Genomic DNA, 27,826 nt, shown 5'->3' with positions numbered 1-27,826 from the left:
AAACTGATCAATAGGATCTCCTAAGCTGAACGCCAAGCCAAGGATGGTGCATGGTGGCAATTTACACTTGAAGCATTTCACTCAGAAAGCTGAGTTGGAAGGCAGGTGGGTATGGTATCACACACACCCTGGATGAATCATGAAAACATTCAGTTAGGTGATCAAAGCCAAACACAGAATACAGGCTGTATATGCTACTTCTATGGAATTAAACATGGAAAAAGCTACGGTGATAGAATTTAGAATAAAGCCTGCAGAGTATGATAGGGATTGTGGCAGGGGAGGGCTCACCAGAAGGAAATGAAAAACAAGTCTGGGTGGCTGGCAGGTTACAGCTCGCCACTGTCTAATTTTAGCTTGCTGCTAGGGGTCTGTGAGGAAAAGAACATTGTGGTTAATTATCCTTGGAGATTATGAAAAGCCCAGGAATAACCTGTGCTGTGAACTACACCAAGGACTGATCCCTTCCAAGATACATTACCAAGAGATGGACCATCAAACTACAGAAGGCAGGACAGGATCTGAAGGAGAACTGTAGAGTCTGGTCTTGAACTTCCTGGACTCCAGACCCATGGGAAAACTACTTGGCACAAAAGGCACTAAACCTAGGTATATTTACTCTTTTAAGCCCAACAAGTTGAAAATTGAAAATCTGACGTAAAACCTATACCTAAATTAAAAAATAATCTAAATAAAAATAAAAAATGATAAAAATATACCAAGGTATCATACCTCAGATGCATACAGAATAATGGTCAGTTCACAGCAGTGAATAAGCTTGCTTTATTGATTTTCCTATTTTTTTAAAATTCTTTTGAGAATTTTAAACAATGTATTTTCATCAGATATGTTCATTTCCATCCTCCCAGCACCCCCAGACCCACCCTCCCTTTCCTATTCACCCAACTCTGTGCACCCCTTTTAAACCTACTGAGTGTAGTTTGTGCTGCCAATATACTCATGGGTGTGTTCTTCCACTGGATAGTGGGCAACTGACCAGGGACTGCACTAGTAAAGAAAACTGACTCTTCCTCTCCCATGAGCTATGAGTTGTCAATAGCTCCTCAATTAGGGGTAAGACTTCATGCCCACTTCCCCACTTTCTGCTGGGAACTGATCATGGGGTTCTCAATAGAGGAGTTAGAGAGAAGACTGAAGGAGCTGAAAGGGCTTGTGGCCCCAACGGGAGAGCAACAATACCAGCCAACCAGAGCTCCTAGGGTCTAAACCACCAGCCTGGGAGCACATAAGGAGGGGCCCATGGCTCTAGCTGTATACATAGGGGAGGATGACATTGTCAGGCATAGGTGGGTGAGGAAGTTCTTGGTCCAGTGAAGGCTGGACACTCCAGTGTGGGGGAGATTGTGGGTGGGGAGTGGGAGGGTGAATGGGGGCATATCATCATAGAAGCAGGAGGAGAGGGGACAGGGGGTTCTTGGGTGGGGGGGATGGGGAAAGGGTGTTACATATGAAATGTAAATAAAATATCCAATAAAAAATTAAAAATAAAGAAAAAAAAAGAACTTGTGTATGCTGTTATAATCCCTGTGATGCCCTATCCCCACTCCAATAAGATGTAAGCAAGGTCATTGCCTGTGCAGGAGTTCAGTCCTCTTGAAAGTACTAGAAATCAAACCAACCTGTGAAGACCAGGTTTTTCTTAGTTTTTGGCTCTAATTGATTTAAAGTCTTACAAAAGAATAGACTTATCAACTAATCTATAGTGCTAAATCTGAAGTTAATTTTAATGAGATTTCAAAGTCACTATATTTGTCTACAGAATGGTGATGTTTTGATCAAGTATACTTGGTAACTCTTCAAGAAAAGAACTTGCCAGATCCATATGATGTGATGTCCGACATTTGCAGATAACACAGTTGTAGAATTCTTGTTGCTCTTAGTGATAAGGGTAATGCTTGAGCACTGAAAGATGGGCAAAGCTTCCATCATGGTGAAAATTATAGTCCCCAAAGGACAGTCTGGTAAAAATTCATCAAGCCTTTTTATTATGTAGATTACTAATAGGAGTCATTACACCCCAAAGCAGCAGAACTAACGGGCATGTAGACTAATCTAAACTCTGTGACATTTTAGTGAGCTATCTGACCATGAGGTAAGAACATAACCTGGCAAGTATGTCCTGTTTTCTCAGAGTAAATTTCTCAGAGTAAATAGAGACATTGTAGTCTTTTTTTAATTTGAGCAAAAACTACTTGAAGTTCAGAACCAGTCAGATACTGAGAGCCTCTGCTGTCAATGTGAAGAGCATGAGAGACTGCGGAGCGCTCAGCCCTAAATGGAGCATACTTATATTTAAATTTATTTGTATATATTTATCACTTTCCCTGCCAAGCTTAGGGATCTTCATGGAAGAGGGGGTGAAAGATTATAAGAGGCAGAGGTGGAGAATGACTTTGAGGCAACAACATATTTCAGATATAGCAAGGCAGTTGCACACATGAAGTCACTGCTATTGTGAGAGTGTACACACAAGACCTGTGCACCCCACGGCCACACAAAATCAAAGCCTAGAGGAGGGAAGATGGACCTGAAATCTTAACATTTGATGAAGAGCTATTGGCATTTGAGAGCTGTTGGTAGAGGAAGAGTTAGTTTTTCATTAAGGATGTGGTCCCTGATAGACTGACTCGGGTCTTTGCCCTGGCCCCCAAGACTAGCTGGGCAACACAAACTGAACTTGATGAGGGAAAAGAACTCTCAAGATCAGGAGGCGAGGTTTGGTTATGGGAAGAACTGTGGGTATGCCCAAAATGTACTGTATGAGATTCTCAAAGAATTAATAAGATTATGGTTAGAATTGGCTGGTACTGAACTATCCTCACAAAAAGTTGTAGGCAACAGTGTGGAGGGTTGTGCTATGTGAAGACTAAATCAATTAATCTTCAAAATTTTCTTGGGTGAAAAGAAAACAGGAAGAAGCAGGTTTTACAACCATTGGCCTACTCTAAGTAGACATGTCTACATTACTTTAAGACTATTGATGTTTACTAATTTATTTATTCAACAAACAGTCCTCAAAAATTGGATACTCACAGGTATAAGAATAATGCTAGACCCTTATCTTTACCATGCACAGAAATAAAATCTAAACAGATTGAAGATCTCAACATAAGATCTAAAACCCTCAACCTTCTAGAGAATAAACAAGAGCTACACAGACACAGGAGTAGGCACAGATCTTTCTAATAGGATCTCATTTGTTCCAGAAATAAGGGCAGCAATTGACAAGTGAGACCTCAGGAAATTAAAGAGCTTCATACAGCAAACAAAACAAAACAAAACAAAACAAAACAAAAACAAAACAAAACAAAACAAAAACAAAACAAAACAAAACAAACAAACAAACAAAAAAAACCAACCCTGAAAGCCAAGTGAAGATGTGGCCCATAGAATGGAAGAAATTCTTTGCCAGCTGTACATGTGATAGAGGGATAGTGTCTAGAATATATAAAGAACTAAAACAAGAACTGAACACAAAGAAAAGAAAAAGCCAATTATAAATAGGCTACAGAAGTAAACAGATTTCTCAAAAGAAAAAAGTGTTTAACATCCTTATTATGGTCAGGGAAATGCAAATTATAAACTATGTTGATATTCACCTTAACACAGCCAAAATAGCTATTATCAAAACAAACACACAAATGAATGAACGAACAAACAAGACAAAACAAAGCACCACCAACCAAACCAACAACCAAAAAAATAAAGGGCTTGCTGACGTCTAGTTATTGGAGCTCTTTATATATTTTGGACATTAGCCTCTATCAGTTGTAAGGTTAGTGATTTTTTTTTTTCCATTCTGTAGGCTGTTGTTTTGTCCTATTGATAGTGTCCTTTGCTTGACAGAAGCTTTTCTGCTTCATGGGATCCCATTTATTCACTGTTGATGTTAGTGCCTGAGCCATTGGTGTTCTGCTCAGAAAGTTGTTTCATGTGCCAGTGCGTTCAAGGCTATTTCCCACTCTCTTCTATCAGATTTAATATATCCACTTTTATGTTGAGGTGTTTGATCCATTTGGACTTGAGTTTTGGGAAGGGTGATAGATATGGATCAATTTGCATTCTACATACAGATATCCACTTAGACCAGCAACATTTGTTGAAGATGCTTCCTTTTTTTCCACTATATAAGTTTGGCTTCTTTGTCAAAAATCAAGTGTTCATAGGGATATTAAGTCATTTCTGGATTTTGTATATAACATATATACAAAACTCAAGAAACTAGACATTAACAAACCAAATAATCTAATTAAAAAATGAAGTAAAGAGCTAACTAGAGAATTCTCTACAGAGGAATCTCTAATGGCCAAGAAGCACTTAATAAATGTTCGGTATCCTTAGCCATCAAAGAAATGCAAATTATACCAACTCTGAGGTCCCATCACATCTCTATCAGAATGGCTAAGATAAAAAATTCAAGCGAAAGCTCATGCTGGTGAGGAGATGGAGCAAGGGAACACTTCTCCATTGCTGCTGGGAGTATAAACTTGTACAGTCACTTTGGAAATCAATTTGGTGGTTTCCTAGAAAACTGAGAATAGATCTACCTCAAGACCCAGCTATACTACTCCTGGACACACACACACACACACACACACACACACACACACACGGTGCTCCACCACACCAGAGGGACATGTATGCCACTATGTTCGTAGCAGCTTTATTTGTAATTGCTCGAAACTGGAAACAACTGAAATGCCCCTCAGCTGAAGGATGGATACAGAAAATAGGGCTCGTTTACACAGTGGAATGCTATTCAACTATCAAAAACAAGGACATCATGAATTTTGAGGCAAATAGAACTAGAAAATATCATCCTGAGTGAGGTAACCCAGACCCAAAGAGATAAACATGATATGTACTCACTAATAAGTTGATATTATCTGTAAACTAAAGGATAACCATGCTCTAGTCCATAGAACCAAGGAAGCTAAGTAACAAGGAGGCTCAAGGGGGTGTGTGTAAATCTCACTGAGAATGGGAAATAGAATAGACATTGTGGGTGAGTGAGGGGAGTGAAGGGATTTGGTGGGGGTAGGGTGTGGGGATGGGAACAGGAGAGTATCAGGAGAGACAACTGGAATGGGGTGGCTTCTCTGGGATGCTCTAGAATCCTAGGGCAGTGGAAACTCCCAGGAATCTATGAGGGTGACCCTAGCTAAGATTCCCAGCAATGGGGGATATGGAGCCTGAACAAGTTATCTCCTGTAAACAGGCAAGACTTCCAATGGAGGGACCGGGACACTAGCCTTCAACCTACAATTTGTCCTGTCTACAAGGTGTGCAGGGACAGGAGCTTAGCATAACCATCTTCAGAGAGGCTTCACTCAGCAGCTGATGGAAACAGACACAGAGACTCACAGTCTAACATTTGGGTGGGCTCCTGGAATGCTTTGGAAGAGGGGTGAAATGATTGCAGGAGCCAGAGGGGTAAAGGGTACAAGCTCCCCCCACCCCGTGAACCAGCTACCCAGGGCCCATAGTGGCCCACAGAGCCAGAACTGCCAACTAGGGAACATGCATGGGACTGCCCTAGGCCCTCTGCACAGATCTAACAACTGCACAGCTTGGTCTTCATGTGGGCTGCCTGCCTTTTGGACCCTTTCCTCCTACTAGGCTGCCTCATCAACCTTAATAGGAGCAGAGGCGCCTAGTCTTACTGAAATTTGATATGTCAAGGCTGGTTGATGTCCTTGGGAGGGGTCCCCTTTCCTGAAGAGAGAGAGAAGGGAGAAATGCATGACAAGGGGTGGGGGGGGGAGGTGAGAGGAGAGGGGGAGGGGAAGCTTTAGTCAGGATGTAAAGTAAGTAAATAAGTAAAAGAAAAACAAGGAACAAAACCATTTGCTATTGTCAAACTGTTAAAAAACAAAATAACAATAGTATGTCTTAGAACAACAATAACAAAAGAAAAGGGCAGCAAATATTGACAAGGATATGGAGAAAGAGGAGCCCATATACACTCTTGGTGAATATGTAAACTGGTTCAGTCACTGGGGGAATTAGTGTGGACATGCCTCAAAAAAGAACTGCCATATTACATGGCTAGCTACTTCTCTCACTGGCTGCAGAAGACACTCCCACATTCCTGTTCTTTGAATCTCCATTCACAACAGCCAGGAAGTAGAGCTCACTCACCTGATGTTCCTCAACTGATGCATGAATGATGGAAAGGAGGCACTTACATACAATAGGTTTTATTTAGTTTTAAGGAAAAGTGAAACTATGACATTTACAGGTAATAGATAGAACAGGACAAGAACTAAGCTGAGAGTAAGATAAACTCAGGCCCCAATGGACAGATGCTGCACAGTGCCTTGTCCATGTGGATCCTGGCTATGAGGTCTTCATGTGTTGAATCAGGGCTACCAATAGTACCAGGAGGACAGAAAGGACCACTGGGGTTGGGACAGAGAAATAATTTAGTTGGAAATGTCTTCCTTACTTTTACGTACACTTTAATGTTGTCAAAGAGTGACAGAATTGTTTAAAGTTCTAGGGACTGAACCCAGGACCCTGTTAAGCTCAGCTCAACTCCTGACATGCACTTCTGGCCGAGTGCCCTTTCTACTTTAAAACCATGGTAATAGGGCATTATATTAAAGACACAAATTTCCCTGTTGATGGCATTATTTTCATTTCTTTTGAAAGTCCCTATTTTCCAAAACTAATGGCATAACTAGTAAATTTTAAAATGTTTTTATAGTTTAAGAATTAAATAGGTTTATATTATTTCTCTATGCTATAATCTTTCAAGATCCTTCCTACACTCTGCTAAAATTACTGTTTGTTACTAGTGTCTAGAATTAATTTATAGTGTCTTGCCTGTTCCTATCAACTATAACACAATATTTATTTTTAATGCTTGTTTATAAAACATTTGAGTATGGTCAGCATAAAAGCTCTATTTTTTTTCTTTATCAAATCTTTCTTTATAGAAACATTGTTTATAAAAACCACTCATTATGTTTCTGACTGAATCTAGGAGTCATTTTTTCCCCCTTTGGTAGCTTTCTGTTGCTAAAGGATGCTACTGATGACTCCTCCATGGACAGTCACAACTTCAGAGCCACAATCCTATCACAAGTGTAATCGCTGCTGCTCCCGTGTGGCTCCTCTTGAAGACACTGCAGCTGTGGAACATGCATAGAACTTACACACACAGCCCCTGGGTAAGACAGCAATTTTTAACATTTTTTAGCTTTATAATTCTCTGAAAAATCACATTGCTGAGACTCTATTTCTTCACTTATTAAGTGGAAACAATAATATCCATTTTATGTCATTTTTGTGGAATGTATGAAATTATATATGAAAAAAGGTTTTATACATTCTAGAGCACCATCAAAATGGAAATATAAATTTCAATATCAGATATATGAGCAATTTGTGTTCTTTATTCTCAAGTCTAGATGCATTATTGTTAAGTTGTTTCTTTTATTAAAATTGTCATTTTCATTGACCGTACATACAAATTTAGTCCAATTTATGGGAGCATTTATAGCTACATACACATACACTTGTACCAACTTCCTGGAAGTTTTAATTACATTAATTCAGCAACAGAATTGTATGTTCTGCCTATCCATTTACCTCCCTCACTGCCTTACAATGAGTCCTTTGACTTCGTAACCTTTAAACTTTCTGTTTCACATGCTGTAGATATTGGTGATGTTCTTCTGCACAGTATCTGATTCACTCCCAATGCCTAAAATACCATAGCCTATAAGTGGTATTGGCAAATAGATGAGAAATTTCACCTTTGAAAGAAGGTCAGTAATTCACAAGGGAGGGGGCAAGAAATTTAGGTGACTCAGTGTGTTTCTTTTTATTTTCTGAGATAAAATATCTTAGTCAGTCCTATTATTGCTCTAGAGCATGAGTAGAAGCACAAGCTTTAACACGGACAGAGAAGTGTAGACAGTCCGCATACATATCCTTAACCAAAGGAGAACCACTTCTCTAACCCCTAAGCTTTCCAGTCCTAGTTACTCATGTCTCATTACTTTCCTCAAGTGTTTGTCAACACACTTCCTAATATGTGATGTCCTCTGTTTGCTGGGGACTTTGTGTTCATTTTGCCAATGCTTATTGTTCATTTCTTCTTTCTAGAATGTCTACTCCTTATGGCAGAGAGTCTGCCGTGGCTTCTGCTGTGTCTTGTCCCGTGAGTATCTGCACACAGTAGGCATGTAACATGCATTTATTGACTGGCTGGTAAACTATGAAGGAGCAAGAGCTCAATGAACATTGGACCTCATTGAAAACTGGGAACAGAAATGTTCTGAGATAAGCACTTCAAGTGTTTTATTTTCTAAGCATAAATAAACGCTTTAGAAATGTAGATGTCAGGTTCCAAATACTAAAAATGATGAGCTAAGGCTTGTTCTGGCTCTAACCCACTGACAAGCCTCTTATCTTCATCAATCTCATCATGACTATAAGATGATCACACAAATATGACTGTGAAAAGCCTTTGGATACACAGACAACGTAACTTAAAGAATACATTTGGTTAAAACAGGATTTAATGTTACTTTCTGTTTTAATAGGGTTCTCAGTAAAAAGAACTATTTCTATCACAGAGAAATAATTTTACAGATTCATGTACTATTCAAATTTGTCTATTTTTATTTTTTACTTAAGAGTAGTGAAAAGAAGAAATAGGGCACTGCTTTATTATTTTCTTTTTTAATATCGCATCACATTTAATACATTTAAAAAAGAAACAAACAGAGAACACCACACATCTTTCTTTTGTTCCTCTAAACAAATGACAGACATTTTATGCACAACAAATTAGGCAGTTTTGAGACTTGGGCAGGATGCAGCTTTACCCCGCATGGTTTCTCACATGGTAAGAACCTACTTCCTGAGCCCTCTAGGAGTTAATAACACCTTATCAAGATATATGCTTGTTGGATAAAGCTTCTCCAAGGCCATCTATGTCTTTTTAATTTTTCATGCTGCCCCTGCTGCTCACCAGGGGTTAGGTGTCTCACATACAGTGTGTTCCAGTACGTGTGAACTGCAGCTATGGAAGATGAGCCTCTGTAAAAAGTATGATTTCCGTATGCCTGAGAGAGCATGGAGAGCTGTGTACAGGGATAACTTAACACTTTACTATCTGTAGATCTCAGATAAGGGGAATAGAATACCAGTACCACAGAGTGGGAAGTCTCTCTGCCTACTGTGTTAGTTTCTATTTCTTAGATAATAAATAATCCATGTAACTTTTCTTTCCTTTTTCCTTCTAGAAGCATTTACTCTAGAGAGTTGAGGCTACGAAGTTAACACAAAAGACAAGATCACTGACTTCAAGGTGTTTGTAGTCTTAGAAGGAATGAGGCAAAGAATTTAATAAATAACAACATATTTATGAGAAAGCAGCATGTAATGACTTTTTTTTTTAGCACGCACAATACAGCTTTCCAGTGCACACACACACAGTACAGCTTTCCAGATGAGTGTGCACACACACAGTACAGCTTTCTAGATGAGCGTGCACACACACACAGTACAGCTTTCCAGGGCACACACACACACAGTACAGCTTTCCAGATGAGCGTGGACACACACAGTACAGCTTTCCAGGGCACACACACACAGTACAGCTTTCCAGATGAGCGTGCACACACACAGTACAGCTTTCCAGGGCACACACACACACAGTACAGCTTTCCAGATGAGTGTGCACACACACAGTACAGCTTTCCAGGGCACACACACACAGTACAGCTTTCCAGATGAGCGTGCACACACACAGTACAGCTTTCCAGATAAGCGTGGACACACACAGTACAGCTTTCCAGGGCACACACACACAGTACAGCTTTCCAGATGAGCGTGCACACACACAGTACAGCTTTCCAGGGCACACACACACAGTACAGCTTTCCAGATGAGCGTGCACACACACAGTACAGCTTTCCAGATGAGTGTGCACACACACAGTACAGCTTTCCAGATGAGTGTGCACACACACAGTACAGCTTTCCAGATGAGCGTGCACACACACAGTATAGCTTTCCAGGGCACACACGCACAGTACAGCTTTCCAGTGCACACACACACAGTACAGCTTTCCAGATGAGCGTGCACACACACAGTACAGCTTTCCAGGGCACACACACACAGTACAGCTTTCCAGATCAGCGTGCATACACATACAGTACACTTTTCCAGATGAGTGTGCACACACACAGTACAGCTTTCCAGGGCACACACGCACAGTACAGCTTTCCAGTGCACACACACACAGTACAGCTTTCCAGATGAGCGTGAACACACACAGTACAGCTTTCCAGGGCACACACACACACAGTACAGCTTTCCAGATGAGCGTGCACACACACAGTACAGCTTTCTAGGGCACACACACACAGTACAGCTTTCCAGATCAGCGTGCATACACATACAGTACACTTTTCCAGATGAGTGTGCACACACACAGTACAGCTTTCCAGATGAGCGTGCACACACACAGTACAGCTTTCCAGATGAGCGTGCACACACACAGTACAGCTTTCTAGATGAGCGTGCATGCTTTTGCTTTTTAAGCAAGGTCAAGCTCCCAGCCATCATTTCCTTTCTCTTTTTGTTCTTGACTGTATGAAAACTCAGAGATAAATTGTATGATATAATATTATTGTTTTCGTATATGCTGATGGCCAATTACTTTTATTTTGAACTAGTTTCTAATTTAATAGAAAGAAAAGGCCAAAGAGAGAGGACTCTAGGTGCAGTCATCCTACTACAATATCTGTTTTTCTTGAAGATTTATTTTATTTATATGAGACTGTCACTGTCTTCAGACACACTAGAAGAGGGTATCATTGCAGATGGTTGTGAGCCACCATGTGGTTGCTGAGAATTGCACTCAGAACCTCTGGAAGAGCAGCCAGTGCTCTTAACTGCTGTGCCATCTCTCCAGGCTCACAATGTCTTCTTAATGTTGCATTTATAGTTGCATTTTAAAACTCAAATTGTTTTACATACTGACTTTTGTATAAGGCAACACAAAATTTTTTATAAAACTAAGTTTCTATTTTTAGTTATCTTTAAAGCCTGTCATGGTTTCTACAAATGAGAATTTCTATTACCTTCAGCCCCATAACAAAAACAAGAACTGATTAACATTTCATAGAAATACCATAGAACATGCTATGTTAAAAAAGTAAAAGTAAAAAATTATCGTCTTTCAAATTCCACAGTACTTTAATGGTACTTCTAATAGTGCCTAACACTTGGAAAGATTCCAGTGTTTGGCTCCTGCAAAGTGGTTTTTTGACAGCAAATGTGTAGGAACCAGTATCTATCCTGAAACTTGAATCTGAGCCACTTAGACATGATGATGGTGCCCAAATGTGAAGTGGTTTCCATTGGCAGTACCATATCTTCTCCCTGAAGCATGGAGCTGAGTTTGTGGGATGTTAGCTACCAAAGAAGCAGACATTATCTAAGTCTTGATCAGATGAAAAAAAAAAAAACTGAAAAAGACTTGCTGGCATTCATTCATTAGAAAATGAAAAAAAAAAAAAAAAAAAACTAAGATGCCAAATAAAGCTAACAGCTCCAAGGAGAAGCTGGAACTTGTATTCTGAAGGCTTCATCATCACTACCCTGTTCATACATGCCAATAAATGTGTATTGAGTTATTGAGCTCTCTCCATGTGCAAAATACAATGACAGGGGTTTGCCAGTTATAATGGTCCCAAAAGACCTGGATTCTGAGCATGGAGCCTAGCTCTTTTCTCAAGCATCTAAGTCTCTCTCTCTCTCTCTCTCTCTCTCTCTCTCTCTCTCTCTCTCTCTCTCTCTCTCTCCCTCTCCCTCCCTCTCCCTCTTTCCCTCTCTCCCTCTCTCCCTCTCTCCCTCTCCCTTTCCTAACTTTCTGTTTCCTTATACTAAAAACTTCTTCTCTTCTTTCTAAACCACTTCAAGTTCCTTTTTACCTGCTTGTAATTCCACATATATTTCATTGGGTCTTGAGGATAAGAGATTTCCAATAAATATGTTTGAACTGAAGGACAAGAACACAAGGGTCTTATGTTTAATTGGTAGACAGGAAAGAGGTCATGTCCTGCTGTCAGACATCTTTATTTTAACCCTGTACTTAGGAGTGCCGCTCTTCATTTATTAGTAGAACCTATTAGGCTGGGAGAAACAAGATATAAAGGAGACAAGATTTGGGTTTCAATTCTTCTTTAGGCAGAAGAGGGAAAACAAATTATTTTTTCATACAGAGAAAGCTATGAAGAGCCATTTTCTAGAGAGCTCTGTAGGATGTACCAGTAGACAGGGAGACCAGATAGGGAAAGGTGAAACCTGTGAGAGTAAGACGGTGGCCCTGAGAATAAAGAAGACATTGCAAACCAAAGGGCGAGGAAGAAGGTGCAGAACAGATGACAGGTTGGAGAGAGGGGCTAGTCAGAAGGTCTGTGTGACCGATCCTTATAATATCACTAACAGTAATAGTCACAGTTTAATAAAAATCAAAATAATGACTATAAGAAATGACTTAATACATGACAGGACACTGCTAATAAACCCGGCATTAAATGGGCAGAGAGGACAGAAGGATGAATAGGGCAAATGCTGCTCCTGTTGTCACAGGCTTAAGAGATTATGAGAAAGACACAGCAGCTATAATAATACAGGGGAGGGTTTGATAGGAAGACAGAGACATAGACGTTTGTGACAGACTCCTAGAGTACAATGGAACATATGTTGGGAGCACACACAGAGTAGAGTTTGGGACTTTTTTGAGGAAATAACATTTAAATAATGGTCTTGTTAGTAGTTGGGAGCCCCGAACCAGGGACAGCATGTTGAGCGAGTGTCAATCACAATGCGTTCTTACCATCTGCTCCTTCTTGGGAGCCTACTCTGCTGCCAGACATATTTCAGGACAATAAGGGGTCATCCTTACTCATGGCTGATTAAATCTGGAAAGGGACTGAGCCAATCCAGCCAATCCACTGGCCTGTCACATATGGTCTTATGAAAAAAAATTATTTTTCTAGAGTTTGAGTGGAAGAAACCAAGAAATTCTTTGTGGCATTAAAGCTGAATTATCATGAATGAAGTTAGAACTGGAGACACACAGAGGCCATGCATTTACCAAAAGTTGTTACTAGAAAGAGAATGAAGACAGAGAAGGTACCAGCCAGGATGAGTGAAAGAGAAGCAGAAACCTTTCAAGAAAGATGCCATGTATGCTGTAAACAAGAAGAACTTCGTTACTTTTTTGTAGAACAATAAGTCTAAATGCCTTCAATTATAAGTTCAATGTAGAATCCAATTTTCAGCACTTCTTTGGAAGATTTCTTTAGGAGATAAATTACATGTTCACTGTAAGAACTAAGAGTTGAGCTAGCTGTGCAAGTTCCTTCCTTCTTTCCCTCCTTCCTTCCCTCCCTCCTTCCTTCCTTCCTTCCTCCCTCCCTCCCCCTCCCTCCCTCCCCTTCCTCCTCTTCCTCCTCCTTCTCCTCTTCTTCTTCCTCTCTCTCTCTCTCTCTCTCTCTCTCTCTCTCTCTCTCTCTCTCTCTCGGAAAAAGCTCAATTAAAACAGGTCATCCCATATTGCATAAGAGTAAACTAAACAGGAGTAACTGTATTGAGTTCAGCTACCAGGGTAAATAAATTACTACATAGAGAAACAAATCTGTTCACTCCTTTTAAATGTCTTTAATTGTCATAATTATAGCATGCTTATCTCAACACAGATGCATGGGATACATTCTTAGGAAAATTGCCACAACTGTTGATACTTACACTCAAATGATATATTTGTACATTATATACCAGACACATACAGACGAAATATATTTAAATACACCTACACACCTAACTAAATGTCTTTTAGTAAGATACCAATTATACCAACACACAGAGTAAGCCAATAAACAGAAGTGACAACGAGAGCAGTAACTGGAGCAATGAACCCTTCACACGTCCTTGCACGTGTAAGCAGCCCTGAGATAGTGACCCCCATTGTCAGCACTGGACTTCCTCCTTCCAGTTCTTTAGTGCTGATCACTAAATAGATGGTGGCACATCTGTTCCTTGATAACATCACTCCCGTCTTCCTCTCCCCCTCTTCAGTGCACACGCGCGCACACACACACACACACACACACACACACAGGCATGTATGAGTGTGTCTGTGTCCCTGACAGTGGAGGTCAGAAGTCAACCTCAAGTGTTGTTCCACAGCAGCAATGTAGGTTGATTTTGAGACAGGGTCTCCTATTGGGACCTGAGGTTTGCTGAAGAGGCTAGGCTAGCTGGCTAGAGAATAGGACTCTCCTTGTCTTAACCTCCCCAGTGATCTCCTCATGCCAAGATTACAAGCCTATACCACCATGCTTAGCTTTTTATATGGACACAGGGGATCAAATTAAGGTCACCATGCTTGTGTGCCAAACTCTCAAGTGACAGCTATCTTCACAGCCTGGGAAGTCTCATCTCTTGTGTTTTACCATGCTGTTTTATGCTGTTCCTGCAACAATCTTTAAGAAGGTAAGTTAAAGGACCATGTTTGTTTTTCACATGTGCGATGGATTGCACAGGGCCACTTCTCCAGTGTGCTCACAAAAACCACAGTGGCTCTGTTCCCCTTCTATTGTGCCTCTGGGCATCAGAAATGGAAAGAGAGAGAAACAAGAGGGTAGGGAACACCATTTCAAATGTCAAAGGTAATTTTCATAGTAATTACTAGTATTTGCTGAATGAAGGGTGTATTTTTTCTGGCAGTATATCAAAAATTACAGTGAGAAATTAATCTCTTGGCTCAAGTAAGGATATCTGTTTCTAGACATTTTTACTTTAATAGATAAAAGAGTGTTGTTTTGTTTTTCTGGAGTGTAAGTGAAGGTAATATTTTACCATAATAACTGCATTTGTTTAAAACTCACTTGCCAGGCTGTGGTTGTGCACATTTTGATCCCAGCACTTGGGAGGCAGAGGCAAGAAGAGTTCTGGGTTTGAGGCCAGTCTGGTCTACAGAGTGAGTTCCAGGACAGCCAGGGAAACTGACTAGGAAAAACAAAACTAAAACAATGACCACAAGCTCATGGAAGGGGCTGGAGAGATGGCCAGGAACACATGTTGCTCTTCCAGGGTACTTGTGGTAGCTCAGAGCCATGTGCAATGCCAGTTCCAGGATCTGAAACCCCTCCGCTGGCCTTCTTGAGTATCAGGAATGGATGTGGTAGACATACACAGATGCAGGCCAAACAATCATATACAGAAAATAAAATAAATACATCTAAAACTAAAAAAACCATTTAATTTCACTATTATATGAGTAAAGCTTATCAAAACAGAGTTGTATCAAAGATGTTCTTATAAAAACTAACAAAAATATAAAATATATTCCCTTGGTTTTTGATATACTTAGATCAAACTCTGATAACAAATATACTAGCAAGATTTCTACAAACAAACAAAAGTTGTACAATAAGGCAAATTAGCCTATCCTTAAGTACAGATAGATACTAAAGAGCCTTACGGAAGAGCCAGAAAGAATCCCTTAAAGTTTATAAATACGTTTTGGAATCACATGCACACACATAGGAAATCAATTAGATTTAGCTACAGTAAGTAGAACTACTGTGATATATTAGAACAATGTAGACCACTACTTACTCTTTTCAGTGATGAAAGAAAGAATGAGTTCACATGGAGTGATTCTCACTAAAACCAAGTTGAGTGAGAACAGACTTCATGGCATATATGATACCTAATCTCCACATAGTTCTCAGGAGTTGTTTCTCATACTCCAAATAACATTTGTATCTATCTTGGTTAGTAAATATGTCACTAAAATAGAACCAAGGGTTGATAACGCACATGGACAACAATCAAATCTGAAGAAATAAAATAAAAGAAAGAAAGAAATAATAAAAAAATATAAAGTCCAAGGAGGAGAAGGCAGACGGGAGATGGATCATGGATGGATGGCACAGGCATCCAGAAACCCCACGACAGCTTTAACTTTGAGGATACAGGTGACAAACAGGAAGAAGGTGCACAGTGCTCAATCAACACAGAAGCATCTCTCATGTTAGGGTTTACTGTACATAAAAAACTGGAAATAAATGATGATCAATCTTCATAGCATGTCTGATAACCTGTGGTGACGATTCTACTGCTGTCCCAGTGGCCACCGGAGAAACCTGTGCACACCGAGCTGCGACCTCTGCAGCCTCTTATCTGCATGCGTACTCTCCACAGGCCATGGAATAAAGGCCAAATGATAATTTACACATGAATTAACTTTCCTACAGCACAGGCACCAGAGACATTCCTTTTCTCTGAGCTTGAGAGAAAGGCAGACAGCCCCAAGCTTGTCTCACTAGAAATCATACACGTGAAACAGTGATTTGTTGAGAAATGGCAGGTCAGCAAAGGGAAGCTGTGGTGAATGCCTGATAAAAATGGCAGCCACAAAGGACTAGATGAATATTTAGTGGGAAAACAGGCCTGACAGCAACAATGAGTCTTTATCCTACTCAAAACAGGGAGTGTCATACAAACCAAAAAGGAGATACAACCCTGATAGAAGATTACACAAGATACCTAGGTGGGATCTTTCAAGTCTTCCAGCCTTGCTTCTCACACATGCAGGCATATGAATGCTTTCATCCAGGGTGTATTCAGAATTCAGCTACTTCACACGAATGGCATATGGCAGACATTGCCCACTTTGATGATAAGAATCAGTCCTAACGATTTAAAAATAAATAATCTCTTTCCTAAGAAACCAGGTACACCTTTCACTTCTCAAACTCAAAGCTCCTTGGTTCAACATTTAAATATTTATCAAAAATAGGAAAGCACATATTGCCATAATCTTTTTCTTACAGAAAAGAGAAAATGAACAACACTTGTCCTGGCTCATTTTACAAAGAGAAAGAGATTCATTATCAAATTAATATTAATACACCATTACAGTGTAGCCTCCTAGCCAGTGACAGGGTGAAGTCAGTAAACTTAACATCTGTCTTTTAATTATTGCTTCGCAGCCACATGTGGGCAACAGCTCCACCTCAGACAAGTCTGACTGCTTCCTCAGCACGCAGTCTCTGATTGCCTTCACATGTCTTCAGACCCCGTCACAGGAATTCTGTTAGGGCTCTACTGATGGTGGAGCATTAGAAACATAAGACAGCTGGGAAATACTACTAAGTCTGTACATGGACTCCAACACTCCACAACAGACCACAGTCTTAAAAATAAATTTTATTCATGAGTTGTAAATATAAGATATGTATAATTTGTGGTTCATAAAAGGAAATTGTGAATTTTTATTCACTTGGAGTCCAGGACGGAATCTGTAAATTCCAGATCACAATTCAGACGGAGGAAACGGCAGGGCTACCAAGAGTTACAGGATTTAAGTCTTAGCGGTTCTTGGTAACAAGTTGCATACATCAGCATTCTGGCAGTAAACAGGTTTTGATATGCTTAATTATTTCTGTGTCTTTTCATATGATGAGTTTTCTTTTTAATCCTTTCAACTGCTTCTCTCATCTCTCTTTTGCTTTTTAAATATATCTTCTTTAAGCTGAAACCTCTTCTAACTCAGGTCTCTTCTTTACCACCTTATTTATTTAGCCATTTTTTTTCTTTAGTAGTTTTCAAGGTTAAACTTAGCATTTTCTGCCCAGAATCACAGTGCTGCACACCTTTAATCCCAGCACTTGGGAGGCAGAGGCAGGAAGATCTTTGTGAGTTCAAGGTCAGCCTGGTCTACTGATCGAGTCCAGGACAGTCAGGGCTACACAGAGAAACCCTGAACCCCACCCACCATTCTGCTTTCCTACAACCATAGCATTACCTCAGATCTTTCTAACCACTCAGACTAGCTTTGCTAGATGGCCTCAACACAATTGTTCTTAAGAACACATTTTCAAAGGTCAAGCCACAATTTAGCTTAGAACATTTGTCGCAGTCTTTAACAAATGTGTAAGTAAATTCACGTCCCAGTTGTACCTTTCATGGTGACTCTTAATCACTATTGGAGAAGGCAGGCTGGGTATCCTTCAGTGACCTCAAATCATTCAGTCTTAATGGCAGTAGAGCAGTAAGAAAGTATGATGCCATCAGGTTTATCAACTGTGATAACCAGTATCACTCTTTAAATGTCTGCTTATGATTCTTTTTCCACTGTTAAGGAAACACTAATTTTTATTTAAAAGGCAATATAAAAGCACTGTGGTGTGGCCAACAAAACTGCAGAGAGTAAGAGCTCTGCCCTCATAAGCCTGGGGACTTGAGGTTGGTGCCCTGAACCTGCAGTGGAAAACCTATTCCTAAAGAGCTGTCTGTGGACCTCCATGTGTGCCAACCCCAACTACTACCAAGTCAAAAAATGTGTTGATTTAATACTATTTTACTTGTAAGGATTATTTGTAAAGATGTAAGGATCAGCAAAATGGGTTGGGTTTATATAATAATATATTTATATATAATAACAGTATATATAAATACTAAAATAATTAAAATACAGCCCGCATGTGTAAGAAAAATCAAGATAAGCAGGATGACAGAGGCCTTTGAAAAGCAACATGGGAGGTCCGTTGTTGCACACTGCCGGAGATCTTTAAGCTACGTGCCCATGAGTTCCCATTTGGACTTTTGCAATCAGAGATTACAGCAATGATCTCAAAATGGAGGGTTACTTCATCTTGGTATTGTCACCCAGTATATGCAAGATACTGGCAGTATTATCATCACGCAATGCTTTGGATGCAAAGCCGCCAGAATGTCTACAGAAAGTTGAGGGATTCCTATTTCACTTCTCCATGGTTCTTCCCTGGAACTCTCTTGCTTAGAGGCTTGGCATCCTTGAAACTCTCAAGGCCAGCACATGGCACGGCAGGAGTCTCCCTACAGTGTTTCCCATCTCAAAAGCCCTGGGCAGCCTCTGCATAACAGCAATAGGACCCAGATGTCCACAAGAGAAAATGAAGCACTGTGTGAAGAGGAAGAGCTGGAGTCGGATTCAGATGATGAAGTGCAGTGCGACTTGAGCAATATGGAAATCACCGGAAATCACCAAGGAGCTCCGCCAGTACTTCGCACAGACTGAGAAGCACAGAGAAGAGAGACGCTACAGCAGCAGCTGGACGCGGAGCATCTGAATGACTATGTGAATGCGACCATGGCCTGTACCACCACAGGTCAGTGGAGCCCCCATCTGAGAAGCCCTGGGAGCGGCACCAAGCAGAGGTGAAGGGCTTATAGGGAACAGTGCTCCCAAGATCCTGGCCATGGAGGCTGCTGTGCAGCAGAGCTTTGATAAGCACTGTCACAGGAAGCAGCTGAAGTACCTGCACAGGGACCCTAGGCAATGCCTTACAGTTCCTAGCCTTTCCCTCTTTATTTGTCCTGGACATTTTTCAGAGAAAAGGGCCTGTATACTGATATGGTGGATATAGTCTTTCAGCCACTTATAATTCTGTCAACAATACTGTTGCCACCACAAGGAATGTTCACTTGACATAAAGTGATAATTGTATGTATTGGACTGGCTCTCAGTCTTCTCTGTAATAGTCTAGTTCATTGAAATTATTGCCTAGAGATACTGCCTATTGTTTTGCATTTTTAATTTCCTTCTTTACACGGTCCTGAATATCATAAAAGCCTTAAGCCACATGTCATTTGTTGCTGCATTTTTTTTAGACCAGTTTTCATACAGCACATGCTAGCTACATCTTCCAATCTTCCTGCTTCTGCCTCCCAAATGCTAGCTTATAGGTTTGTACCGCCCACACTGGGCTTCTGTCCACATATTTTTCTCAGACCATAGTTATTTGGATCCCTCTGAAAATGATGCAAGTGAACAGTAAGACAAGTGGCACTTGTTACTCAGCTAGGTGTCAGCCCACATGCTCTACAAAAAACCTGTGAGTAAATACTCTGGGCTTGGCAGGCCATGTTGTCTGTGTCATAACTGCCTGACCCTGTCATCATAGTATAAAAACAGCCATTGTTACTGAATAAACAAATGAATGTGACTGTGTTTCAATAAAACTTTATTTAAAAAAAAAAAAAAGAAAAGCAAAATAGAGACATAGAAACGAGGGGCTTTCCAGAACACCAGACAGTCAAGACAGACAAGAAAATGTGAATGTGTCCATTCTGGCCAATGAATTTCAGATTCTATTTCATCACTTTTGTTTTCAGTAATGGTGAGAGAAACAAGAACATACACCTAGAGCTATGCCAAATGCCATTTCTCTGTGTTTGATCTTCTCTTACAGCACACTTTGAGGTGAGCAGCTTCTAGCAAAGGGTCCTTTCTCTGGGATTAAAGTCAGCTCTCTTTTTGGGTCATCAGTCCATGAGAGAAAAGAGACAGTGGACAGCATCACCAGAGTCCACAAGAAATGCAGGCATTGCATGAGCTCTGGCAGGTCTGTTGACTGTCATGAGGGAAAAGTGGACAGGCCTATTATTGATGTTCATAAATATAAGCCTATAATTACACAGAAGTCTGAGCTCCTCAAATGTTTTTCATAATCAGTTTGGAACACGCAAATTAAGTTGAAGGGACTAAACTTTAAATGCCATTCCAACATGCATTTTTGACATAAAATGCCAAAAATATCTATTCCTAATAGATGTTTTTCTTAATACAGCTATGTTTTTCACCACATAGAAAATGAAAATGAAAACAGGATGTTAAAACAGACAACTTTGACTTGTGAACAAAATAAAATGCAAACATACACAGTCTCTCTCTCACACATGTACACACACACACACACACAATCCCCCCTCAAAAGAATAAAATACAAACATACACAGTCTCTCTCTCATATATGTACACACACATACATCCCCCCCCCTCTCTCTCTCACACACACACACTTTACCTATGATAGAGGGGATATAATAATCCAGGGTATTCTTTTCAGGCAATTGTAACATAACAGCAAATTGGCACAGCAGTGTCATGGCAGTATGTTGACAAAATTAATATGTCAGAATGGGTGTTCATACCTGATGGATAAAGTATCATGGGTGCTTTATAAAGAAAAATCACATTGAAAGTGGGTGGACTAGGGAAAACCCTAAAGGGATACCTGATCATTTATAAAAGTATCTGAAACATAGTTTCAGATATTAAATTATGAATTACTTTTGTTTTTTAAGTATATTAGATTGCTCTATGAGTGCTTTGCCTGAGGGATGTATGTGCACCACATGTACCTGCAGGGTGAGAAAAGTGTTGCAACCCTTTGAACTGGAGTTACAGATGGCTGTGAGCCACAGTGTGATCGCTGCACGAGCAACACGGATCTTAACTTGCTGAGCATCGTCCAGATCAAATGACAAGTTCTTAATAATGTGTTGTTAACCCATAGGAAGAACAGTGATATCAACCAAAAAGACCCCCGAACTCCCAGACCCCCGAGCTCCCAGGGACTAAACCAGCAACCAAAGAGGGAGGGACCCATGGCCCTGTGAAGGCTTGATGCCCCAGTGTAGGGGAATTCCAGGGTGAGGAGGCAGGAGTGATTGGGTGGGGGAACACCCTCATAGAAGCAGGGGGAGGGGAAATGGGATGGGAATTTCTAGAGGTGAAACCAAGAAAGAGGATAACATTTGAAATGTAAATAAATAAAATATCCAATATAAAAAAGGAAAAAGGATTTAAGAGACTATCAGGAGAATTTTGAGTTATGGTCATTGCCATGTGGGTATTACTGACAAACTTCCTACACTGAAGTGGCCAATAAATGTCTGATGTACATCCTTCAGTGGAGCTTGCCTTGGTCAGGTGTGGCTTGATCGTGCATACAGCTCATGGTAGTGAGTGATCATGCGCAGTGTTAGAGATGTACATGTTAGTCAAGTAACTTCTAGGTCATGTGAGAAGTTTCATATGCAAATGATGAGAAAACTTAAAGTCATACAACTGTTATTTTTTTCTTTTTTCTTTTATAAATATTCCTTCCTCCTTTTAGATTTTTTTTTTGGTTTTTTTCGAGATAGGGTTTCTCTGTGTAGCCCTGGCTGTCCTGGAACTCTCTGTAGACCAGGCTGGAACTCAGAAATCCGCCTGCCTCTGCCTCCCAAGTGCTGGGATTAAAGGCGTGTGCACCACCACCACCCTATTTTTTTCTTTCTTCACCACAAACTTTTTTTTAAATCTGTAGACTATTTTTGTTTTTATTATTTTTAATTTTTGAGAGTTTCATACATACAGTGCTTTACTTATTTCCATCATTTCTCCTACCTCTCTTCCTCCCAGCTCCTCCTGTGTGCTTTCCTCCATTCTCAAATTCACTTTATTGTTTCACACACACACACACACACACACACACACACACACACACACACACACACACAGTGTTGCTAGTAAGTACATGTGCTTAGGACTGCTTTTCTTGAAGGTTTAAGCAGCATATCTAAGTTCTCCCACAGCAGGTTTTCTCTCAGACATCTTTATCTCAGTAAATGACATCATCCTGAAGCTGAATCCAAGCCCCTGGGATGCACTCCTCACTCTTCCCATCTGATGGCTTCCCGTATCTAAGAGACTGTTTCGGTCGCCTCCTTCCATCCTCACTCCTACCGCTGCTCTCTCGCCCCAGCTGCTCACACGTGTGCTGTTACCACTCTACTCTCTAGTTCACGACAGTTTCCTTCTGCAAAACTGGCTTAGAATAAGACTGCGGTGTGCAGACCTCTGCGCTGACTGCATCCTTTCCTCGCTCTACATGCACATGATGCCATTGGCTCTGTTTGAATATGGAAAACTTCTATCTGTGAAGAGACAGGCTTCCTGAAGTCCATCTTCTTTTTAGGTAAAATGTACTGGAGACTGGTACACTGTATAAATGCTGAGGAGTTCAAAATTAATTTCATTTATATGTATACTATTTAAAATAATTCTCCAATTTGTTTTTCTTATTTGATTTTCTGTAAAAGTATTGTGTAAGAAGGAAGCAATTTCCTTACACTAGAGTGTTGGCTCCTCCTAGAAGTCTGGAGAATGCCACTGTCTCAGGACTGTCACTGAAATACACAAAATGCTATCACTCATTATACACTAGAAAATGAGAAACTGTTTTCTCCCTCACTATGGGAAGCAATAGAAACCTTTGAAACAAGATAATTTACATAATTGTAACTGACAGGGCACTACTAATTTCAAATTCTTTCAGATTCTTAAAGAAACCAAGTGAGTTTAAAAGACAAGTCCAGCTGTATATGTGTGTGGGGGGTGGCCTTGTTGGGCATAGGTGGGAGAGGAGGTCCTTGGTCACATGAAGGCTGGATGCCAAGTGTGGGGGAATTCGAGGGTGGGGAAGTGGGAGTGGGGGGTAGGTGGGGGGACATCCTCTTAGAAGCAGGAGGAGGGGGTTGGGATTGGGAGTTCCTGGGCAGGAGGAGTATGGGGTAAGGGGATAACATCTGAAATGTAAATAAAATATCCAATTAAAAAAAAGACAAGTCAGACAGTTACCCTGCTGCACTGCTACAAAATAGTGACTGTCAATAAGAGTTGATATTGGTTTTACAATTGACTAAAAGGTATAGAATATAAAGAAACAAAAGAGAAACTCCAGCAACATATGTTTATGTTTCATTTTTCATTCATTTATTTATTCATGCATTCATTCACTTTACATCCTGATTGTAGCCCCTCCCCTTTATCCTCCTGGCCCCCCACTCACGATCCCCTTCCCCTCCCCATTCTCCTCTGAGAACCATGAAGCTCCTCCTGGGTATCCCCTCAACCTGGCACACCAAGTCCTTGTAGGAATAGGTATATCCTCTCTCTCTGAGGCCAGACAAGGTGGCCCAATGGGATCCATAGGCAGGCAACAGAGTCAGAGACTTTTCCTGCTCCACTTGTTGGGAGACCCACATGAAGATCAAGCTGCACATCTGTTTTATATGTGCCAGGGTCGGGGGGTGCTAAACAGATTTGACTATGTAGCTGTGGCTGGCCTGTAATTTACTATGTGGATCAGGCTGACCTAGAACTTTTCAGATATCCACTTTCCTCTGCCTCCTGAGTGCTGGGATTGAGTGAACCACACACCCAGCTCAGTATCATATATTTGATGTATGAAGGAAAGAATGAAGATAAAACCCAAATGTAAACAGTCATTTTGGATGATAAGTGTGCTTGGTGCAGTTTGTTCTAAATGGCAGATAAGAACAGAAGGTTAATGACCTGAAGAGAGACTTTGTTCTGTAACTGAAACCATTCTTAGCATCTGATTAGTAAAAGCAGGAAAGCAGGATTTAATATCTCAGTCAGATGCTGAGAACATCACCAGACTTTATCATTTATAAATGCTGGAGAACTTGACTTATGGGAAACATTTTGGACATTTATTACTTATTTCCAGGATTTAAAAAAGTGATATCTCAAACTGGAAAAAAAAAAAAAAAACCCACCTAGTCCTCTTATACTATGAAAAATGTTCAAAACCTAGGAAAGAAACCACGGCAATGTATAGACTTGTTCTTTTCTTTGTTTTCTAAATCTTTAGAATGTTAGCTGGTCATTGAGGGACATGTGCACAAAGACTTTACACCTAGAGAATAGAAGTTTCCTCCCACATGCCCCAAAATATCCTGGAAAGATTAAAACCAGAAGCTAATATGAAGAGGTACTGTAGAGAGAGCACGCTTCCTTAGGTGACTGGGAAGGACTAGAGGGTGTTGGAGAGGTTGTCACTGAAGAGCAGCCGCTGAGGCTGTTCAATTTGTGCTGACCTTACCTCAGAGTCTCTTCCCCTCTTCAGTGGTGATAAGGAGAGCATTCTCCTTTATTATGACCAGTTTTCAGTTTTTTATATATACAAACAAACCAAACCATTTTGTTCATTCATACTAACATACTCAAAACACAGGTTGTCTCTAGCCAATGAAGTAAAATACAATACTACTGTAAATAGTATCATAAATGCTTTCAAACTTAATATAATATCTACTATTTTCTTACAAGTTTTTAATGTTTTCCTAGTTTATAATTGGGAAAATATATATCTCCAATAGAATATGCATTTTAAGTGTGAGGCAATTTTAAATGAAGTAATTTAAAGTGAAATGTTTTAGCACTGCTCCTCACTGACACTGATGGTTTTGTTTTGGGATACAGAATATAAAACTATTTCCTCAAGATATTTTGTGTTCAGCATAAAATATTTAAAATGTCTCATTTCCAAGAGATCTGGTGGGAGTTCATGACAGATGTGTTATTTCTTTTTCTTTTTTTAAACAGTATTATTGTGTCTCATTAGCACTGATGATTTACCCATGCCAGAGTAAACTTCTTGAGAGAAAAGAAAAGTAGACCAGCTTCCCTGCAGAAAAGAAGCAACTGGGATAAGCCAGAGACAAGGACTTTCAAATCCACCAATGGCCTATCATGGGTCCCTTTAAGCAAACACATATGACCAATGCAATTTCCTTTAGAAGAACCCACAAAGCCTCAGCTTAAAGCATTCTCCAGGTGTTAGTTTAGGTTTGTCATTATTTCCTATTTATAGACTGTGTCTAGGAAGAGAAGACAAATGACTGTAAGTAGGGTGAACGTGATTGAGTCCTCTGAAGATAAGAGGGTACATGGACGGGGTTGTTAACACAGATGACCTCTCTTTGCAAGACCATATTTTTATTTAGTGGAACTAAAAACACTGCAAAGCAGAAATAATTTCTGTCACATATTCACAAGGAGATGTGTCTTCCTTTTATTATAAAAACAAAAACCAAAAGCCCAAAACTTTTCAAGTCTTTGCATTTCTTTGTTTGTTTTTTTTTTTAATTACACACTGATGGTGCCAAAATGTTCTCAGAATACACCAAGAACAATATTGGAGAAATTATTTATCTTAATGAGTCTAATTAGAAACAAGAGACACCATTATAATCAGACTAGTCACAGGCCTAGAATGTCAGTGGATACCAAGACCATCAGACTCAAATGAAGTTTAAACTTATAAAGTTTCAATTAAAACATCCACACTCTTTCTTTCACCTGACTGCAGCCCCATATGGCAAGGTCAACTCTCGAAGCTAACCAACAGCTCAGTTGCCTCCAGTGTAGCTGTTATCTTTCTCAACAAGGGGAGACATTTGGTACAGCCTAAAGCTGGGGCACGAACTCTAGCTCAGCTTAAGACATTTATCTGACAGCATCAGCTGACACTCCACAAACACATTTGCTCTCCATGACCTCCAAGCATTTGTGATTAATCAAAAATGTATCTTGGATCTTGAGAACAGGCTACAACCAGGCACACACAAAAAAGAATATGGTCTCCATCTTGCTTATCGACTTGAGAGGTATATTGAATTTAGAAATAGCAAATAGAATAGAATGATCAATATGTTCTCACTTGTCCATGGAAGAGCAAACTTTATCCCTCAAGCAAAAGACATTGATCATGTAACTGCTTCAGAACTCCTTTAAAACTAAGGAATGCAGAATGCACCCGGTGTGTCGGGGGTGGGGAACAGCTTTAGCTTTAGCTTACAGAAATGCATAGCTTGGAGACCTGCAGTATTATGTTTGTAATGTGTTGTCCTTAAGAAAAAAAAACCTGCCTGTTCAACTTAAAACCACTTTTAGCTTAGTGCTGCAAAATGTTCTTAATAAAACATTATAAAGGAAACTTTAAAACTTAATGAAGGAACATTATTTGTGCAGAGAAAACTCGCTGCCTTAATTTAAATGAGCACTGTTATAACACATCCCTTATGCGCAGTTTACAATTTATAATTCATAATTTATGTCTCTTGGTTCAAACTTACTATTTTCTACAGTCATCTGCTAAGTAATATGATTAGCATGTGAATATTACAATATTCTGCTTCCCAACACAGTACAATTTAGCATGCTTTTATTTTCATTTGTACTTTTCACTTTCTAATAACAATACTGAGTCCCAAGGAAAGCATTCAGAGGCAGAAGTCATATGCCCCACCCTTGATAAAACACAAATGATTTTTTTGAACCTCAACAATTGAACTTATTAAATCCTATTCTTGCTTGATTACCCACTGGTTAGGTTACAGTTATTCATGATTCTATGGCAGGATTGTTCCACTAAAGGAAAACTACACATCCTGGTCCCTGTTGGCATGGCAAACAAACTTTCATAGCATGTGCTCACTCTATAAAATGGTGGTACTAATTAGAAGATATAAACTCATGCTGAGACATGATATGAATTGGCTTTATGTATCTACGAAGCTCACAGCAGTACTAGATTTATATGGAGGCTGCTCTAAACTACACTAAGCAGAAAACTCAACTTCTAAAAATGCACTTTAAGAAAGCAAAAGTGATTGAGTTGAAAAACAAAATCCCAGCCCCTTATTTTTGGTTTTGCTTCTAAAATGTTTCCTGTGTACTTAAAGGTTGCCCACCGCTTCTCCTCCATGTTTACCTAACTCAGACTCTTCAAACAGGAATTGCAAGTACCAGATAGCACAGCTGTATGTTTTGACATCCATGGTGAAAATGAGCAGAAAATCTAACTGTTCCATATCAAGAAGTATTTTTACTAGTGCTAATGTGCCTTAAATACCTTGTTCCACAGATGAGTGGCCTGGCACCTGCTGCATGAGAAATAGCCAATTACTGTTCAGTGTCTCTAATTTTCTGATTCAATTAGCATGCTTCAGAGCTTCCCAGTTTAATTGCAAACTACTTCACAGTTAGCTCTCTGATTAATCATTGCCCATCTGCAAGCCATAGGAAAACTTAGTGGAACAAATTTGTGTACTTTGGAATGCTGGGAGCTTAGCAAATCAAACT

General features: G+C 40.0%; 1 protein-coding gene and 1 pseudogene across 6 annotated transcripts in view; one reads left to right on the top strand and one right to left on the bottom strand.

Moving 5' to 3' along the window:
* Window positions 1–27,826, bottom strand: part of Arb2a (ARB2 cotranscriptional regulator A) — a 404,275-nt gene that overhangs the window by 24,509 nt on the left and 351,940 nt on the right. The gene's annotated exons all lie outside the window — the stretch shown is intronic.
* LOC143440344 (gem-associated protein 8 pseudogene) lies at window positions 17,356–19,907 on the top strand (annotated as a pseudogene).

Source organism: Arvicanthis niloticus, chromosome 29, assembly GCF_011762505.2.
Source record: "Arvicanthis niloticus isolate mArvNil1 chromosome 29, mArvNil1.pat.X, whole genome shotgun sequence".
Lineage (NCBI taxonomy): Eukaryota > Metazoa > Chordata > Mammalia > Rodentia > Muridae > Arvicanthis > Arvicanthis niloticus.
This window is presented reverse-complemented; position numbering and strand designations above follow the sequence as displayed.